The sequence below is a fragment of the Condylura cristata genome, unplaced genomic scaffold (assembly GCF_000260355.1).
Source record: "Condylura cristata isolate star-nosed mole 26May11 unplaced genomic scaffold, ConCri1.0 scaffold00005, whole genome shotgun sequence".
NCBI classification, from domain to species: Eukaryota; Metazoa; Chordata; class Mammalia; order Eulipotyphla; family Talpidae; genus Condylura; species Condylura cristata.
Window position 1 is genome coordinate 60,540,208 of NW_004567106.1, and position 14,730 is coordinate 60,554,937.

Genomic DNA, 14,730 nt, shown 5'->3' on the forward strand with positions numbered 1-14,730 from the left:
CATTGTGGCACCTGCTCTGTGGAGGGCGGAGGGAGCTCGACACTCCGGACCCGACCGGGTGGAGCTGGCCTAGCAGGGGTCACCGGTTCACACCCTGGCTTAGGGCAGACAGGCCGAGCCCCACAGGCTTCAAGAGGCCCTCAGGTCTCCAGCAGGAGACGTGTGCAGGGCAGAGCGCTCACCCAAGCTCCTCCTGCAGCATGCCCAGCCTCCCGTCTCCTCCTCTCTCCCATTCCATTTGCTCTATTCCCGAGACACACTCAAGCTTCCTCCTCTCCCAAATGTCCCATTCACTGTGGCCCCCAGAGAGTACATCATGTTCTTAGAACATTGCTCAAGTCTCTCTCCTGTGGGGACAGATTTAGAGTTTTAGTAAGAATTAGCATGGCAAAGTTAATTCCCGTCCAAAGAAGAAATAGAACAAAGGGGGGGGGGAGGGGCCTATCAAGCCTCTTCTTTTGGCCTGTAGATAGAAACATCAGTCTCTTTTCCGCCATGCTGACAGAGCGCTGCCTATGAAGAATTAAAAACTGATTTGTTTCATTTTGTAAAAAACGAGGTTCTCTTTTCTGACCTAAGTGATTCTGTAAACATTGTCCTCCAAGGGCAGGCTGCCCTCTCCCCCACGGCCAGAAGCTCCTGCAAAAGGCGAGGCCTGGGGCTGTGGGGTCAGCAAAAGGGAGAGCGCAGCACCCAGGCCCAGCGGGCCCTGGCGGCCTCCCGGGCCAGCCCTGGGACTCTGGCTGACAAAGTCTCCCGCTGTAGCGTCCTCATGTCTGAATCCAGCAAGGGGGCCTGGCTGGTTTTCCTTTGGCTCTAAAGTCAAACAACTTGCACATATGGCACGAGGTGGCCACTGGTTTCTGCACTGGACCTCACCTCGGGCTCCTTAGTCAGAAGCCCATGTGTGGGAAGTGACCTGCCAGAAGAGAAATGTTCTGAATCATTCGAAACCATTAAGAATGTTGGCTCTGACTTCAGAAGGCAGGATAAACAAACCCGTGCCCGGGCGGGACCGGCTTACTGGGTGTCTCTGCCTGTTAACTCATCAGGGCCTGAGAGCTGCCCGAGGACCTCCTGGGGCTGCTGTGTTGGCCGCCTGTGGTAGTGACGTGGGGTCTGTGGGTGGGGGGGCAGGCTGACCTCGGGGTGAATGCTCCCTGACCTCTGTGCCTGCCGGCCACGATGGGCCCTTTGCAGCTTCTACCCAACGACAGGGGAGTCTCCCACCCCTCCACAGGCTAAAGGGTAAAGAATAAATGCTGCCTCTTTTTCAAACCCTCCTTCCCCAGCCCTCACTCCCGAACCTGGTTCGGCTGGCAGGCATCCTGGAGTAGTCCGCTGACCCCCACCTTCCAAGATGCAGGCTCTGCTGATCTGGAAATACTGCGCTTGGTGGCATCGGGATGCGGTCCTGGTGTTGAGCAGAATCGGCCTCCGTCCCCTTCTGCCTCAGAAAAAAAAAACCTGCTTTTGTGTGGCTGTGTTTTTATACACGCAGTGCTCGAGGAAAGGAAACAGAAAAATAAAGGAGAAAAGCCAACTCCCAAGGTATGGTTCACACTTGCAGCGGCGTGGCCGAGTTCCGTGGACTTGCGCAGAACCCCGGGGGCCCCGGGGCGCGAGGTGGTCCCAGCGCTGCAGGCGTGCCTCCAGAACCCAGGACAACACGCTCAGGGGAGATGGGGTGCTGCCTAGAACCCCCTGGGACGCATGATGTGTGGGGCAGAAAAACATGAAAAATATTCCACTCCAAAAACAGGGCTCGGCCAGTTATTTGCTCCAATTCTGAAAGCTCCCAGTGGCCACAGGCTAGTTAACCACATGGCACTGCTCTCAGGCAACTGACTAATTGTCACCAGACTTTTTTATGGCCTTGTAAGAACTGAGTAAGCTGGTAGCATTTCCTAAGCGTTACTGTTCGGCTGTGAAAACGTCGGGAACTTTTGTTTTCTGAAAATGCTGATTAACGGAGAGGGTGGGCACCCGGGACCCAGGCCCACTTTCCCAGGCGAGGCAGCCTCGGGTGCTTGGGTTTGTTTCTTTGTTTTGTTGTGTGTTTTTTTTTTTTTTTTGACAGTGAGGTCATCGTTCCTCATTGTGGAGTAAACAAGCCAGATTCCTTTTTTAAACCTCCTTTCAAAAGCAACACTGTTTTTATCTTCTGGGAATGAAATAAAAGCATCCGTGAGAGTATCTACGTACGAAAAAAAAAAAAAAAAAACACTAAAAAAGTTCTGGCTTGTTCTTATTGGCAGCTTAAGTTACCTCTGCATCGTTTTTTATGCCTGACGCTTTCCAAATTCACGAGGTCAGAGTCTTCCGATGGTGTTTTCAGATTCTCCATTTCCCTGTTAGGGCTGTCCATCAGCGGACACTTGGGGTGTATGGACCTGCATCAGCAAGAGTGACAACCCCACGGGCCTGCTGAAGACACGGGTGGTGAGAGTCCCTCTTGGTTGTTCAGCTGCCTCTCCCCTTTGCTGTCTCCTCATGCCAGGGTCGACCTTGAGATGCACTAGGGACCCGCTGTCCCCCCGTCGCGGTCAGGGCTGAGCGCCTTCCAGACCCGGGCTCCGGGCGGCTCGTCAGGGCACCGTTCCCAGGGCGGTGACTCAGCTCCCGAGGCCACCTGCCTTGCGGATGCTGCCACCTTCCGGGTCATTACCAGTCACGAGGGGAGAGGGCGGGACCAGAAGGGGAGCCACAGTTTACCAAAAACCCCGTCTTGGAAGTGGGGTGCTCGGTGTGGAGGGGCCTCACGCCCAGCTCCAGCTTCGCAGCTAGCAGGTGGGGTTCCCGGGGGGAACGGGGTGTGCGTGTTCTGTGACACTTTGGAAAGGCAGGTGGGAGGAAGGGGTGGCACCCACTTTCAAGGGCAGCACCGCCCAAGGGCCATCTCTCTAAAACACCCTCTAACTCTAGTCACCCTGGCTTTCCGGGGGAGTGACACTACCAAGACACCCAAATGCTCTGGGAGCGTCCCCACCATTGCACACCCAGTCTACCGCGGGGCAGACTCCACTTCCTCTACGTGAATCTTGGCTCCAACCAGAGCGAGCGGCTTCCCGGCCTGCTCTGCGACTCCCTCCCAATGCGGTTTGCCAGAAGGTTCCGGAGCTACACTCTGGGCCGCTCTGTCTGGGATTCTGGACACTGTGTGCTCACTGCAAGTGCACAAGACCTCCCACGTCCAGTTCTAGAGCGGCTGGTGCTGTGGCATCGGGACTGTGTCCTGCACGTCAGCCTCATCTGCACTCCTGTCCTAAAGCTTCAAGTCAGCTGATGTTTACTGAGCCCTATAATGTGTCAAGTCCTTTCACTCAGCAGCAGCCACTGAAGGGACATGTGTCGTGTGTCAGACACTGTGTCAGGTGCGGGGAGCTGAAAAGGCAGGGTCCCCTCGGAGGAAGCACCACGCAAGAGGTCCTGAATCTTCATGGCGGGGGGGTGCGACACAGTCAGGGAGGTGGGGTGGGGAGCATTTTGCTCAATGAACAAAATGGTGCATTCTTTTCTGGAACAGCGCGGCCTGGGCTTCGGGGGGGGGGGCACACGGGGCTGGGCGTGGGCCAGGCCAGGGGTCCAAGGGGTCGGCCAGTCCCTGCAACGTCTGAAGCACCAGTTCTGGGAGAGAGGAAGCCGCAGGAGTGCCCGGATCTAGGAGATGTCCGGGAAGTGGCACTTTCACTGCTAACTTTATCTTGTTTAATCATCACCACATTCTTGAGCCATTTATTTTGGCAATTCATCACAGCCTGCCTTGTGACATGTTCATTTCTGCTATCTTGTTCCTTAATGTTGCTTGCTGTCTTTCCTTCTCCCCAGCTGGACTATCAGCTCCTTGCAGGCGCAGGACAGCATCTCCTGATGTTCCACAGTCACCAGGCAGCAGAAGTTCCACAGGACACGTCGTAACCGCAGGGGCAGAGGGTGGGCGAGCGGGGGCCCACCAGGAGAGGGTATTGGGGTGCTCTGGGAGCAGGGGGCTCCACCTCTGCTTAGTCTTCTCCTGAGTGCCGTCACACTGGGAGGAAGGGCTGGGGTCTCTGGCTTCCACCTGCTTGGACTCTCCCTTCTGTTAAACCTTTTCATAATTACCCATCTGCAGCTGCCTTGTCAGACACGGGGCTAATTATACGAGGGACACAGAGACAGAAGCCTCGACCCTGACGTTGCTGCATCTCCTGGTTACAATGTGGTGTGTCCGGTTCCTGCTCACCCCTCTCCTCCTTCCCACCACACCATGTTAGGTCACATTAATTATCTAACATAAAAAGTGTTTTCTGGAGGAAGTGACGCCTGATGTGGCCTTAAGGACGCACAGGTGTCTGAATGGGACAGACAGGAAGAGGCAGGGACACGTGCAGAGAGGCAGTGTGGGGTGGCAGTGCTGGGCCCAGGTCTTCTGCAAGGGGCATCGGAACCTGGCTAAGGAGGTGTCATTAAGGGGCTTTAAGTCAGGGTAAGGCTACCATTTTGACAATTTAGAGATCAGTGCGGAGGCTGAGTGGAGTTGCTTATTGGCAGGTAGTGAACTGGAGTCAAAACCTGCCCTGGAGATGGCATGTTTTGTGCAGAGAAAGGGAGCCTGAGATAGGTCTTAGAAAAACACCTTTCAAGTGAGTGTTCACAGAGAATCCAGCAAAGGTCACATGCAGTGCCTGTGATGGCCACAAGGTGGCAGCCTCACACAGCACTCCAGTAGGGTGAAGGGGTTTCCTGGTTGGTTTGGAAAAAAACTAGGACCCCTGGTTTTGACCACCAGCAGAAAGCCTTTTCAGGCTTTCTGGGCAAGCAATTCTCAGTAGTAAAGAATACACACTACGCCGCGCAGTTAAGTGTTAATAGGGATGATCTTATCTGGGGCCAGAACATTTTTAATAGTTAAACACACTGAGCCGCAGAACAGATTCATTTACCATTCTCTCAGTTGAGTTCACTGCGAAGGAGATTTAAGAGATCATCTACTCAGGGTCTTTTTCTCACAGCCACTTGAGATGCGCCAGACCTTCAGCTCTGTACCCCTCTGCCCCCACTCTGGCATTCTTTCCCAGACTGCCACCCTCGGTCCCTGTGCCCCTTGCAGCCCCAGGGTCTCAGCCAGGGCAGTGAGGGATCATCAGCCCAGAGGCAGGGTTTAAAGCTGTGATTCTTCGTAAGAGTGACTGGAACCACCCAAACTTAAGGGTTCTCCACCATATAGGGTAGAACCACTGAGAAAATTCTGAAGAGACATAAGCCCTAAGCTTGCACCACAAACACATTTTTCTCCCACTGGAAACTTCTGCAGAAGCCGATTAGGGGACATGGCATGAAAACCAGCCCTCTTATCGCTCACTGTGTGACTTTAGAGGTGGCCAGCCGAGCTCTGAGGAGTCCACTGAGCCAGAAAAGAACTAGATGAGAAAGAAAAGCTTCAGTGCCGGAGACTTCATCATGGAGAAGCAGCTGGTCAGGGGTCCAGGCCCTGGGCTGGGCGTGACAATGGTCCCGGAAAGTGTGAAGAGACTACGTCTGTGTGGAGTCGCACAGCAGGGCACAGAGGAACTGCCAACCCCTGACCCTCTGGGGCCCCTCTGGCTTCCCAGGTCCACCCACTTGCTGGAACTGGCTCTCTTGGGAACACACCTTCCGCTTCTATTTGCCACTGAAAGACAGGTACCGCATTATCACCTGGAGTGCAGTTGAGGGATCCATCCTTGCCCATTCGACCCACACAGCAGCCAGCGGAGGGGTCAATTACCAGGGAATGGGGGGCTCAGAGGACGGAGGTCCGGCCTGCTTAGTCCACGCACGCCATGTGGCTCTACCGTGAACACAGGGCTGGAGAGACACGCCAGTCCCCCATTACCGCAGGGAAACCGACTTAGTCTACGCCCATCTCCCGACCCGACTCCTTGCCTTCATCACTCCTCTCATGGTGGACTTGACCTGCAGCCTCCCGGAAGTCCTCTGCTGACCTAAGCCAACTGGTAGCGGTTCAACCATCCTAACTGTGAGGTCACATTGCTCTCAACAGGTGACTGGATCACCTTGACAAAGGAAAAGGGAGACAGGCAGGCTGGGTGCTCAAGCCCTGATTTCCGGGGAAAGCCACTCTGGGGGATGGGGGGCAGTGGGCCCCCCAGCCACTGGCCGTGAGAGGGGGAGGGGCGCTGCCCCCCCCCCGCAGGAACCTCACCCACTGAGGCTGACCCGGGGGCCCCAAACCAAGCCCACAGAGGCGGCCGTCACAGCTACTCCTTGCTCACACCAGCAGCTCGTTGGTCTTCACACTTACTCTCTCGAGTCTGATGTAGCAGTTCGGTGTCTGAATTGGAGCAAAAAGCACTTAGCACCGACTCCCTGGCTGAGCCCTGGGGACTGCAGGAGGGCAGTCCTGGTGTGCTAAAAATACCTCTCACTTCCCCTTCCCTCGTCTGGTCACTGCCCCAGACGCCAGCTCAGCACAGCCCCATCCTGAAGACCTGTTGGGTCACGGCCTACCTCCAACTGCCTCACTGGACCCAAAGGGAACATTCTCCTTTCTCTTCCTCGCAGGCCTGAGTGCTGCGTCACAGGGCATGACAGAACTTCGCTTGATGGTGACTGCTCAGACTGGCATCTCAGGGAAAGCCTGAGTCCTTTCTCTTTCTTTCTTTTTTAATAAACTGCTGACTTTAGAGGCTGGCAATGACAATTCACCCCAGAGATCCAGTTAAATGTTGGCATTGAAAGTCCTAACCATACCCAAGCAAGTGAGATCCCACAAAGGAAACTTCTGCGGAATATGCCTTCTGTGACCTCCCCTGCAGCTTCAAAGGTTCTGTGTTCTATTGCATAACCTGTGACCTTGAGAAAAGGCTGCCTTCCCTGCCAGCAGCTTCTCTGCATCCACCTGTCCCTACAGGCACTAAGGAGAAGGATCAGAACACAGTGTTTACACAACCCTAATTTCTAGCACTCTCTTCCTCCTAGCCTGCACCCAGCGCCCAAGTTCAAAGTTCAGCTCATCTAAAATAAGGGAGCGGTGCTTCAAAGAATGACCGAGAGGGAGGAAACAGTGGCTACCTCCCCCCAGCGTGGGGAGTGCACAGGCAGCTCAGAGGCCTGCTGGCTTCAGACTCCCGCGTGAGGAGGTCTGACCCTAGAAGGGGCCCGTGACAGCCTCCGAGCACACAGCTGCACTGTCCGCACACTCCCCAACGTGGCGGAGCTCACAGAGGTTTCAGAAGTAACCTTCTAAATGAACCAAGATGTTTGCTGGTCATCGGCCTGCCTGGCCGTCCCGGGCCGCCAGCTGAGCAAGCCAGGCTGGAAGAGAGGCCGCTCCTGCTGTGCCTTCATGATCCCGTGGGCAGGTCTTGTTACATTTAGCACCGGCGGCAACTGGGTCACAGCCCTGGATTGTGCTTCTCATGCGCAGCTCTGTTACCCCAAGGAATGGCAGGGACAGGGAGAGGAGCCTGGCGGGCGGCCTCTGGGGCACACGGTCACCAGGAGGCTTCTGCGGGGGGAGGGTTTTCCAAAGCCTCACAGCAGACTCAGAGGGGGGCACACCTGCTCACCTCACACCTGCCAGCCTGCACCTGGGTCATTCCTGCCTTCTCCTTGGCCCTCCATGGCCAAACGTATCCCCCTGCAGGGCCCTCTACATGTGCTGCCGCCCTCACCTGGAGCCCTGTCCCCTCCAGAGACAGCCGCCAGCGCTGTCCAGCACCTCACACAGCAGGGGCTCAAGAAATCCTGTTGCCACAGTGAGCGCGCACAGACTCAGCCTCCACGGCCTTGCTGAGTGGCTCGGTCTCCGAGTGTCCTCCCTGTGAAGACGCCCCTCACCGTGCCCCTGTCTCTTCCTGATCTTGCCACCCCCCGACACCACCACAATGATGCTGGCAAATCTCATGCGAAGGGTCAGGCAGAACAGCACTGCTCGACACTCCAGACAATCGCTGAAAGGACTCGCGGACTTGGCTGAGACGTGTTTTCATGTGGAGGCAAAATGCGTTTCTCCAAGAAATTAAAAATTCTTTCCTTGGACAACAATGCCATGGGTACGCGGGCCGGGCAGGGCTGAGTGTTCCGCTCTGAACTTGTAAAATGCAGGGTGTGGTCCCGGGGCTGATCCCCCTCCTCGGACCACGTGGCATCCCCGGCTTTCCTGCTGGGGACAGCAGGCTGGCCCTGCAGGGCAGGTAAGTCACTCTTCTCTAGCTTGTGCGTCCAGAGATGCTGCCAGTTTCCTTGCTTCCTTCCGCCCCGCTCCCCTCAGGCCTGTGGAGAACACCCCAATCTCTTAGTAACAGTGGTGCCCAGCCCAGCCAGTCTCCCGCTTGCCAACCAAACCAGCTCCCGACTCCCACCTCCCCGCACACGCCCCTCCCACCCTGAGGCTCTCCTCCGTCTTGCTTGTTCAATTTGCTCAAGCACTTGACCTGAAGCCCTGCAATTCTCGGCTCTCCCAAAAGCTCCATCTCTCCAAAAAGAGGGGCGGCAGCCAGTTCGGTCTAAGCACAAAACATTCACCATCAATACCTTGGAGCTTGGAAAGCCTCCACAGCACAAGGCTTTCACACTGGAAGGAAGGGGGTAGGAGGGGGCTGTGGAGGGAGTTGGGGGGAGGGAGAAGAGTCACCCGAACCTGCCCGTGCTCCCTCTGGAGCTGGTTGGTGAGGACAGGAAAGACACCAGGAGACATCTGCTGTTAGAGTGTCCGTGTCTGGGAATATTCACGTGTAAGATGTGGGGTCGGAGGCCTGAGTTCAAGCCCCAGTTTTATCGGTACTAAGTATGGGTTTGCCCCAGGGCAGGCGGCTGCTTCCCTGCCCGTGGCCTGGGGATAGAGAAGGCCATTTTCCAGAGCTGCTAAGAGGGTTCCGTAAGTGCCCTCTGAGCCATAAGGACCAGACACTGCCCCTCAGTACGTCATGTCTACCCTTCTCTCATGCAGACATTTATTGCGTATTCGCCATGTGTCAGGCACTGTCTCCGATGCAGGAGTGTTTACACAAAAATAAAAACACCATCCACCCTGGCTCTGACGGGGCCAGTGTGAGTCAGGGATGTCAGTGAACAACGGCAAGGTAGAAGCTAGTCTGATGCACACACAAAGGGATAAATAAGCAAAGGGTGTTGTGGTAGGAGGCAGGGCACTGCTCCAGGCTTGAGCCATCAGGGAGGGCTGCATGGAGGAGGCTCCATCTCAGGGAAACAGTGGAGGATGGCTAGGAAGGGAAGGAAAGAGCTTCCAAGCAGAGGGCATATGCAAGACCCGCTTTCCTCTGGCTGGGCTAGGGACCGCGGATAGGATGCGTGAGGGCGAAGCCAGGAGACGTCAGGGCCTCCATGCCTGACGAGTGGAAAACCAACTTCCCAGACTGTCACACAGCCAACCATGTGACCGTAATATCACAACAGGTTTCTAGAGTCTGAACTGACCAGAAGATACAATGTGAATGAACTACTCATGTCCCAAAATAAAGGAAAGGGGGTTCCATTCTGGGTCAGTCAGGTGGTTTTCTGGTCGCTGGCTAATTACTTTCTGGACATACTTTCTTTGGGACGCCAGCACATCTGCTGGTCTTGGAGGCAGCTGGTGGCAGACACCATTACCAGCAAGCTGCGCCAGGGCAGGGCACGACATGGCACAGAAGTGCCAGCTCCCGGGCTGAGCCTCCCTACCACACTAACCCACGGCAGCGTTTAACTGACTGAACAAAATCAAGAGGCTGCAGAGGACAAACAAATGAGTCATCTGGAGAGCCGAACACGATTCCGATGCATGGCTTTGGGGGGGCCCGGCCGCTGTGGTCTGAACCCTGGTCCCTCCTTTTACCGGCTTTGTCACCCAGAGGGCCACAATTTAATTTCGCCAGGTCTTCGCTTTCTGTCTGCAAAATGGGTACAGGAGAAAGCTTTATGAAAACAGATGAGGCAAATAAGCCCCAGGCACCATGCGGCTGCTGAGGCTCAGCCAACAGGGCAGCTCTGACAGCTTCCTACACCCTCACTGCTGAGGACAGAGACCCAAACATGGACATAGCCAGCCCATCAATGTGACCCCATGACCAAGGGCCCAGGCGCCATGCCCGAGGGACCTGGTCTTCCAGTGAGTCAGGACCCGTGTTAGGTCACGGCCGCTGGCATGTCCTCAGGCTGGGGTGGGGGAGCCCGGGGTGGGGGAGCGGGGCGCGGATTTCAGAAGCGTCCTCCAGGGCGTGCCCCTGACCATCGAGAACTTTCACATCTGCTGTCATTTTTGTCCGCTTGTTTTTTAAGTCCCAGAGTTGGACCTCATGGGCTTTTCGTGAACGCTTCCTCCCCAAAGGTGTCCTAAAAGTGAAGGCGACACCTCGTGTCTCTTATTTGCCCTACTAACCTGTTACATAACTCCCTGGCCTGTGACTACTTCCAGACTTTCTGTTTTAATTTAAATTCCCTCTCCAGGCTGTTCCCCTTTGTGGCATGCTACCGCCCTGGAGACTCGGTTCCCTGCAGTGAGGGCCAGCTCAAGAGCGGCGTGACTCACGGCCGTCCCCGGGACCCCCAGGGCTGCGGGGCAGGACCTGGCAGCCACCCTCCCTCCCAGCACGGATATCTGCGGGTCTTTTTTCTGCAGATCTAGCCAGACGGACGACTTTTAAGCTAGCTGTGGACGTGTGCACAGCATAGAGATGGCTGGTGGGAGGACAGAGTCTTAATTCTTACATCCATGTTCTTTACATTTGACCAGCAAGGAAAATAACAGGTTGGAGTGGTGCTTTGTAACCACCCTTCCCTACTCCTGGCACAGGAGCAAAATGAAAGCCAAATAAAGGAACAGTTTAGGGAAAGCAGCCCTGGCTGGGAGGGATGGTCAGGATGGGGTGGGGGGCACCATGGGGCGTGTGAGATGGTGTTGGGGTGCTGGAGTAAGATGGGGGTGCTGTCTTTTCACAGGCGGGGAAACAGGAAACAGCACAGTGGGGCAGGGAGGCGGCACGCTGACTCTGGCTGGAACATGAAGTGGGGGGACAGTGGCAGGAGAAAAACACTCTGCAGGAGAAAAACACACTGCTTTAAGTTTTTGTTCTGAGGGTCACTCAAGCAAATGGGATGCCTCTTTTGAATGCTGTTACTAGGATAAAAATTTAGGTCAGGTTAACATTTTTTCAGCGTAGTTATCTGGGTGTTTTCAAGCACTGGTTGCCTGGACTTCCGAAGACTGCAGTATCACTCACTGTGCACGGAGAATTCAGGGCAGATTGGCTGGGGGCCAGGGAGCGAGTCTTCTGGAGGTCCAGACCCGGAGGTCGGGGCGGGACTGCCCAGCAAGCAGCAAGTCGCCTAACAGTTTCCTGTGAGTAAGGCTGTGGCCCGTCTGCCCGCCCAGGAATTCAGGAATGCCCTAAGCTGTCTCTGCCGGCGCTGACAGCTTCAGCGGCTGCCCATGCACCGTCTGCTGAACTTCCCCGATGGTGAGAAAACCCCGAACAGCATTATTCAGGGAAGCTGAAACAGAAAATCGTCTTCCCAGATTTCAGAGAAGCAGTCAATGTTCTAGATTAAAATAACAGACTCGGATAAAGAAAAATACTTCTACTAATGTAATAAAGTCAACTTAGTTTACAGACAGGAAGCTGAGGCTCAGGCTGAGGGGGACAACAGTACAAAAGTCAAACCACAGTTCATTTCTTGGGGTGACTGGACGCCAGTCTTTAAGTGCAGGCTGGGCGCTTTCCACTGGCGGGCGGGAAGCTCTGCCATCTCTAAGCTGGGGTGCCATGGGTGGGTGCTTGAAGACTCCCGGGAACTTAGGGTGCGTACGGCTCAGGTGGGAAAGAGGTGAGTCAGCTCCCTGACCTGAGGGTGGTTCAGCCTGAACAAAGGTCGCCTTGATCTGAGTTTGCCCTCCTCGTGAACTGGACATCAAGAGGGTGGTCTGGGCTGACAGGTGGTGCTGGGCTCAGCTGCCCCTTACACTCCTGGGGCAGAGGGGGTGACAGCCATCTGGAAAGGTGCCTGGCCTGGTCTGAAGTCTCCCAGAGCCCACTGTGGCCCGGTAGGCCCTCTGCTGCCAAGCCCCCTCATCTCAGCATCCACAGTGAGCCCCCTTCGAGGCCTTTCTTAAATGCCTCTTCAGTTCCAGCCACACTACAGTAAGTAGAATTCTACACCAGAGGTCAGACTCTCAGTGGGTGTTCAGACTCTCAGTGGGTGTTATGTCTGAAAAGTCAGTTTACCTTTCAGAAATCATCATCATCACCCTTAAAAACCAAGCCTTGTTCATAAAATGAGACAACCAGAACATAATTTTGACAAGCAGCTCCTCTTGGTCCTTATTGTGAGGTTCACTATCTTACTGAAGCTATAAAAGACAAAGAGCTTCCTGAGAACCAAGCCTTAGAGAAAGACAGAATGAGAGAAGATGCCTTTGATATTCCACTTCTCGACTCAAACCATGATTCAGAAGTTTTACAAATGGTCACAGGAATAGACAAGATGAAGAAGGAAAAAGAGATGCAATATTAATTGCAGATTCTAGCCGGTATATGTGGGTTTCACCACAAAATTCAATTTTGTTACATCCTGGTCATTTTTTATAGTACAATGCTGTAAAAGTTTTACCACATTCTTCACTCAGGTATAATACCTAAAAAGATTAACAGACTCCTAAAGCCAAGATAGAACAGTAAAAGTTCTTGAAATACAAGATCGAGAACATTCTCAAAATGACCCAGGGAAAGTGAGATGAAATTTACAGCACTGGGAATTACTAAAGATGCACTTGGATCTTTTCCTCATTCTTGACTTGTGATTTGGTGTGCGTTATATGAAAATGAAATGATTTGAAAAACGGAATTCTTTCTAACTTCTGGGTATAAAGGAATTCCTAAACCCAAGATAATAGAAATCACAAAAATCATTTATTCAACTGAATAAAATGTAATGGGCCTATTATTTTTAAAAGGTCACAAGCAAAATTAAAATCAAAGAACCTGGGGGAAAACACTGCCCTAAATATCACACATGACCTCTCAAATAAACTACAGAAAAATCCCAACAGTAAAGTTGATAATGGACATGAACAGAATGTTGACACAATGAAGCAATAAACTAATAAACATGAAAAAATTGAACGTCACAGGTAGTAATTAAAAAATAGCTGATATAACGTGGGTCTTCGCTATATAGCTTTTGAATAAATGAACTGCATTTGTCAAGATTTTTTTTATAAAGATAATACTCAGTGCTGTTGAAGACACAGTGCGAGGCAGGAATTTCCTGCACAGCTGGGATGTGCATTACTTGGTACAAGGTTTTTTAGAAAACAACTGGGCAAAGGATGTCAAGAATCTTTTAAAAATTAAGCTCCTTTGATTCAATAAGTTAGCTGCAAGGAATTTATCCTAAGGAAATCACAAAAATGCTTCCAAGATTCACGCGTTTAAAAGGGTAATTACTGTAATGTGGAAAATGGCTTTTAACAAGTAGGAGCAAACTAACCACTCCCAGATAGGCAAGACGATGCCCCAGGAAGATGTTTTTAAGGTATTTTTAAGCGCATGTAGAAAATGCTTGTTTAATAAGTGGGACTTAAGAGTGACTACACGGAATGACGTTGGTATAACTGCGTGTGTGTATGTTGTATGTGTGCTTGTGTGCATGTGCCAATACAACTGGAAGGAAATATAAACCAGTATTAACAGAGCTTTGGGGTGGTCAATTCCTCTCATTCTACACTTTAAGAGATATGTTATTACAAAACAAATACGGTCCTCCCTGTTGGCGTAGCAGGTTAAAGCACAACACTGAGAAGCTAAAGCCACTTCAGCATGACGTCGATAATCGGCCCGGAGCTGACCCACACGGCGCGGCAGACCTCTCCTGACCCTCCCGCTGCTCCCCTCAGCAGTGTACTTCATTGATTTCCCTGTTCTGCTCCCCACTCTATCTCTGGTGAATTCTCTCACTGCCCCTGCACCTCTGGCCTGTACCCCAGCTCTGTATGCATAAACAAATATAGCTTAAAAAAAACAAAAACAAAAAAAAACAGAAATACACCCTATTAAAAACCAGGAAAAGCAATCACTGCTTCAGAAACAGGTCTGCACCCCAGTCAAGAGCAGCTCCAGGTAGTGAGCCCCCAACCCCATTTCCTCCCAGCTCCACATTCCCACTCCCCAGATCCTGGTCTACAAACACATCCAAATGCCGCCTATCTTCCCCTCAAACCTGTTTTTCCTCTTGTACTTCATTTTGTGGTGAATAATTCTGCTTAATAAACTAGTCACTGTCCTTATTTCACCCTTTCCCTTTCTTCACCACACTAATGTCACTCAACCCTACCCCCAAGGGGTCTTCCTCATTTCCCCCTTGGGTGACCAAAGGAGCTTTCTGTCCGGTCTCCTTGCCTCGTCTGACCCCTTGCACCACCCCAGTCATCCCTTGACAAGTCATTCTCTTTCCTGCAGCTTGTGAGATCTTTCTCAAGAATCTGGCCATGCTCCCTCGGAGCGGGAAGGCCCTTGGGCGCATGTCATGGTGTGTCAGGCCTTGGCTGTCAATTTCTCAGCTGGCTCCATCTTTTGTCTCCATTCCTTTCCCCTCCCCCACCCTCCAGTGTTGAGGCTCTGCAGCAGATAATTCCGCTGCCTGAACCCCTCACCCCAATGTTTGTCTCCCTTGTCTTGCTAACTCTGCAAAGGCTCTCCCACCAGAGTCACCACCTCCATCAGGACACCTCTTGGGTGGTGGCTAAGTTCCAAG